Below are 6502 nucleotides of genomic sequence, written 5' to 3' on the forward strand. Positions count from 1 at the left end.
TCTCTTTAATTTTTACATATGTAATTTTAAGTGGATAATTTGTGACCCGTGTATTTTTCTTTTCAGATTGTTTGCCAGTTAGCTTGACTGCCTCTTGCTGCATATCGTGACCCTTATCGCTGACCTTCTCTGTCTCTTGACCCAAGCTCTCTGGAGTCCTGACTTCAAGTGTTTGATTAGATTTTCCCTGAGAACCTGTCACTTGAACATCAGCCTGTGAAAAGCTTTCTATTACATCTAAGTAAATGAGGACCTCTTCATGACCTGTTGCTCACGCTGCTTGTAAACTTGCATACTACAAGCAACCCTGCCTTAAAGAATCGGTAACCTGAAGTCTTTTTCCTTTCTTTTGCTTTAGCGTTGATGGTCTCTCCTGCCAAAACGCACGATTTGTCAGCAATCCTCCCTGCAGCCAAAGAAGGCTAGACGCAGCTTGCCGTGGAGCCTGTCAACTCCATGTGTCAGCCTGAGGGAATCAAATGAGAGCAATGAAACATGTCTTCTACCTCCAATGTCTGTAGCCTCTAGCACCTACTGGTACATAAGCAAAGGAGGAGTAGCACAGCTGGCCTGGCTCCAGTCCCATGGTTTTACTCTTAATAGCAAATGTTTCTAGTGCAAACTTGTTCACGCTTATTTTACAACTCATTTAGAAACTGCAGTGTTAAAATTACTCTAGCTTCACTACTCATTTCAATCCACTTTTCAAGTTATAGAGCTGATCCAGCAGTCATTAAAGGGCAGCATTCTGTTGCTTACGGAGATCTGGATTCAAAGATCCTGGATTTGTGCCTCAGTAATGGTTCTTGAGCGCTGGTAAATGCGTTAACTGTTACCTTAAACTAGTCTGTCAGTCTGATACAATTTCATTCTGAATAGCTGACAAGCCTACACAGTTCATCTTTTTAGCAGCAAGAGGTCATAAAGTGAATATAAAACATGGAAAGCAGGTTCAACTCTGGGCCCACCATCCACTTTTTTGTACGCTTTGAGCTCTCTCAAGGCAAAACACTGTCAAAAGTGACTGCTGCCTTTGAGAACTTAATTTTTTAGCCATCCAAGGGCAGGCACATACTGCAGAGCTTCCCATAGCCAGGAGCCACCAGCCTCCATGGCAACCCTGGGTGATCTTGAAACTCCACAGTGCCTCAGATCAGACCACTCTTGAAATCGGCATCCTTAGCCTTTCTGTAATTCTCCCCTCGCTAAAATGAGAATAATATGAAATTCCTAGTTATAGTTTGGTATCTGCTAATCATGAGCTTATTTTGATTATAGAAGTAAAAGATTAAAAAAAATAAATAAATACATGGAATTCAAGTTCAGAAACAGAACAATCTCAAATGTGTGTGGCTGATGAAAGGGTGACAGTGACCAACTTCAGTTCATAAGAAAGCGCAAAGTAGGAAAAGTAGGAAAGCGTGTGTAATTGTGATCTAATTTTGATCTAATGTTTGCCTTGAGAGCACAACACACCCACAGCTGCTCATCCTGCAGTGAAGATGCACATACCCAACTTGTGGCTATAAGCAATAGAGATCTGTTCCTGTGGGCAGCACAGGGCATCACTTTGTTGTATTTGTGTGGCGGCATTGCCAGTCTCCATGGCTGTTCATAATGCAGTAATAATCTCCTTTCCGTTTCTAAAAGTGCGTGAGATTTACACACCACAGTAGCAAAATTGTGCAATGCTGGCATGAATAATGTGTTATGACAACCCCTCAGGGAGCAACTCCTGTTGGCAGTGTGCGTGTAATCCCTGGCTGGCCTGCTGCACTGGTAACGGCACGGTAACAATGGAAACGTGAGCGTGGCCTCGGGTGTCGCATGGCTTGGCTTGGCGGGCTCAGCTGTTGGCAAGGCAGTGCAGCTCAACACCAAAGCAGAAGAAGTGGCTGGTGGTCACTGCAGAGGTGGCCATCTGCTAGATGACCCAAACTCCCTATGCTATATCTAGAAAAGCTTTTACAAGAGACCTGCTGAAGTTTCAGTAGAATTAAACTTTAGTTATGTCTCACTCTGCTCCGTATGCCCTCTGTAACAATAATCCGCTGTAACACTAGTACAAAATTGTTCTTGCTCTGTTCGCAATGATCTATCAGTGCAATTTGCTAGTGCCTGTTATCCGTGCTAATATCTGTATCTTGCCTGTTATCTATAAAAAAAGAGTATAAGGAACAGAGGTAATGTTCTGAATAAAATGTATGTGAAACTCTTTTTTATAAGAGTAAATATTGAAAGAGATGGCATTAATATCTTAAAATACACTGTACCAGTAGCTGTAATGGTGTTCAGGAGCATGATTTCCCCAGATTGGGAAGGGGATGATATTATCAAAGGGGAAACAACTTGGGCACCCAGCTGCAGGAAAAGCCATTAGTGGCATTTGTGTAGATCATGTATTTCCCTTCATTATCATGAGCTGCTTCTCTCTAGGTACCAAGGGTACCTGCCTCCAGACAGACAGCTCATTACCCACTTTCTGCTTTACAGATGGGATCTGGAGAAGCTGATTATTCCGCTGTAGTATGCATCTGGCCTGTGCCAACTTCTTAGGTCACCACACCAGTTTGTGGTGATGGTTTTCTGTGGCAGAGACGCACAGAATTATTTTGTGGTAAGATCCTGAAGTCAGATCAGCTTTTTTATTTACCTACCATTTTATCCATTAACCCTGCAGTAACTGTAGTGCAAATGTCCTTATTCTTGTTTTCACTTTTTGTTAAGCAAACCATCAGCAGCTGGCCAGCCTTTACTGGTACAGCTCAACAATTTACCTGTACCAAACACAGGCCAGACTTTGATTCTTCAGCCTTTTTCAATGGGTGCCTCTTCCTGACTCCTACCAGCACACAGGATTAAGAATAATGCTCCAGCAGTTAGCTACACAATCCTACATCTATCCATAAACTACACAAATTGATAAATATTACTGTGCCAGCTACAACATGTCTTAGCGAAACTAGATTTGCTGTGCACAATTACTCGATTAGCTCCAGTGTAATCTAATCAGGTTATCTGAAGACACTGATTACAGTAGCTTAGAAGAGGGGTTCCCAAACTGTTCATGCATTCTCCCCAAGCACGCATGGTTTGCAGGACAGTATAGGAGTTACTTTCATTACCTGTGGCCACTGCCACTGCTGCTGGTAGTGGTCCCTGCCACCAGCACAACCACTAGTGGTGATACCTTGCTTTAAAAGTCTGTGAAAGCCACGTTTAGAAACTTGATTCCCCTCAAAGAGGGTAACCAGGGCATCTGAATGAGCTTTAGCAACCTTTAGCTAGCCCAGCTCAAACCTGCAGCTACCGAGGATCCTGTAGTCCTGGACTACCAACCACAAGCCTTTGTTCTCCTGGTGCTCGTCTGCGCTAGGTACACACAGCAGGTCAGGTAAACACGTCTCAGCCTCGTTTAGCTATTGCAAGGAGTCTGTTTTACTGTGTACCTGTTTCTGATGGGCCGTTCACAAGGTCAAGAGCTTTTGAACGCTATGTAAGCTTCTGGTTACCGCAGCTCAGCGTTTCAGTTGGGATTACATTAGGTAATAAACAAGAATGTTTCAGGGCACTTAATGCTGCACTAAAACACTGCAGGTGCGAAGTGCCACAGGCGTGTGACTTGTATGTGCTAAAAAAAGTTCACTTTTGTATTAGTTTGAGTATATTCTGTCCATACCGCTCTGGTTTTATGTCAGACTAGATACTGCCAGTCCCCCACAGACAACGTAACGTCAGTACAAATACCATATTGTGGATAATTCAGCAGCAGTGCAATCGTGTGCTCCTGCACAAGCCATTCGGACTGCTAGGTGATCCAGTACCACACAAATCAAAACTTAGTGGTCCTGTCAGTATGTCTTTACTGTAACTGGGATTTCTTAATTGTCTCGGCCTCTCTTCTGTCTGGCACACATGTGAACACAAAGAAATCTAATATTTACCAGAGCAGCTGTTTCCTACCTCCTTCCCCGCCTGTAGCCCCCCGGGACACCATCCTAATAGAGTTCTGTGTAAACAGCAGTTGGCAAAAATCCTAAAGTCCCTTCAAAGGCAAATATGACATCACTGTGACACGTTATCTCGACTTTCTTGAGAAAATTGTTTCCTCGAGATAATGCCCACCGGAGAAATTGAGCAAGATGAGGGTGTTCCCAGAGGGCCTCATCCATGGCTGTGCCTTGTCCCCTGACAGCCAGAGCTCCCAGTGGGGGGAGGCTCTCAGGGCCTTCACAAAACAGGCACATTGGGCATGGCCTTGTTTGCAGCTGGTCTGCACAAACACGATGCTTTCTAGTATTTTCTTTGTATTTGTAGCAAAATCTAAAGCTCTCATTTACTGTTGGAAAGGAAAATGCCACCCAACCAGCAGGCTGGTCCTTATCGCACCTGCTCAGTCTCAGTGTCCACAAGGCAAGTTTCAGTCAACTTAATCCTGCAGGCCTTTTCAATTTCAGACGTACCAGAGCTTTCAGTACTTTTGAGAAAATATATGCCATTAACTATGGTACATTAGATTCATTTCAAAATACCTGACTTGCAGCAGTACAGTTCCAAAGATAATTTCATTTGGGTTTTTCTTTCCATAACAGGACCTTGAAAAAAAAAATCTGCAATTTTCTTCTCTTGCGTAGTTTCTGCTAAAATCAATGGAGTGACCTCAGTGGCACAGTCTACTGAAGGTATCTCTTCTTTCCACAGACCTGATTAGCTGCTTTGCAGGCCAGATCTAGCCACAGCATCACTGGCTCATCACCTCACTAAGAGATCTAAAAAGGATTATGTATGATAACCTTTTGTCTTCCTGTCACTGGCTGGAACTTGGTCTGCGTGAGCAATGGCTTGATGTCGTTTACGGGATCACTCTGCAGTTGTAAATTCTAGTAAAACTTTTCCTCAAGTAAATAGGTTGTCCTATGTAAAATTTGGAAGGGAAAAAAAAATTTAGTCTCTGGAATATCTGTAAAAAGTCTCCCCACCTGCAGAACCGCTGGGTCTCACTATCACCAGTTGGAGTGTAAGGTGTCAAAATCCAGCCCATTTGATTATAATATCTATGAAAAGATATCTCGAATTTCCAAGAACAGTTCTAAGTTGTGTCCAGAAAGATATCACTAAGTCTTGGATAAAATTCTTCCCTCAGAGGTTGGTGAGGCACTAGAACAGGTTGCCCACAGAAGCTCTGGATGCCCCATCCCTGGAGATATCATGAAGACAGGGATGATGAAAGCATTCATGTAAGGAGCAATATCACAGTAAGTTAAAACTAGCAATGGTGGTGATACCTACTGTTTTTAAAGCATAGTTCAGGCAGATGTTCCACCACTCCTGGTAGCATGAACAAGTTGAAATTGGTTCTACATCCCAACAGGGGTGTAAAAGTTGCAGGAAAGAAGCCATGTGAACATTAGGTAGATTTTTAAATGCCAGTTTTAAAATACAAATGCATAGGAAAAACTCGTTGTCTTGGTTGACTTACGATGGAAGTTTCCATTTGGTTTTGGATTTGCACATCCAAAAAAATAGGGTCAACTTTTTCAGAATATTCTCTCTTTTTTTTTTCAACTCCCAATCTGCACTTTCTCTAGTGTAGCAACATGGTAATGACAAGCTAATTGTGACTAATTAACACCCATTTGTGAAACTGTTGGGGCCACCACACCAAGCCGAAAACCTATATCCCACCTTATATTTGGAGAAAAGTGTTCAGGGCAACACTTTTACTGTTAGCACAGCTTTACTGAACTTTTTTACTGTTTTACTTTTTTAATGTTTTACTTTTTTACTTTTTTAAACTGTTTTACTGAACTTTTACTGTTCAGGACTGCTGAACAGTAGTAAAATACTTAGCTATCTATCTGTCCACACATAGCCTCCAGTGTGACATTAACCTCCCTCAGAGTATTTTGTCTGGTAGATACAGTGCTATGTAGAAACAATTGGAAGTTAAGTATTTCATGTGCAATCACCTGATTAAAAAAAAAAAAAAAAAAAAAATCACAATTTTCCAATTTAAAAAGCTTCAAATTTTCCAAAAACTTTAATCTGTGTTGAGGGAAGGGAAGGGAAGGGAAGGGAAGGGAAGGGAAGGGAAGGGAAGGGAAGGGAAGGGAAGGGAAGGGAAGGGAAGGGAAGGGAAGGGAAGGGAAGGGAAGGGAAGGGAAGGGAAGGGAAGGGAAGGGAAGGGAAGGGAAGGGAAGGGAAGGGAAGGGAAGGGAAGGGAAGGGAAGGGAAGGGAAGGGAAGGGAAGGGAAGGGAAGGGAAGGGAAGGGAAGGGAAGGGAAGGGAAGGGAAGGGAAGGGAAGGGAAGGGAAGGAAAGGAAAGGAAAGGAAAGGAAAGGAAAGGAAAGGAAAGGAAAGGAAAGGAAAGGAAAGGAAAGGAAAGGAAAGGAAAGGAAAGGAAAGGAAAGGAAAGGAAAGGAAAGGAAAGGAAAGGAAAGGAAAGGAAAGGAAAGGAAAGGAAAGGAAAGGAAAGGAAAGGAAAGGAAAGGAAGAAAGAAAT

This window comes from Aythya fuligula, chromosome 1, assembly GCF_009819795.1.
Source record: "Aythya fuligula isolate bAytFul2 chromosome 1, bAytFul2.pri, whole genome shotgun sequence".
NCBI lineage: Eukaryota > Metazoa > Chordata > Aves > Anseriformes > Anatidae > Aythya > Aythya fuligula.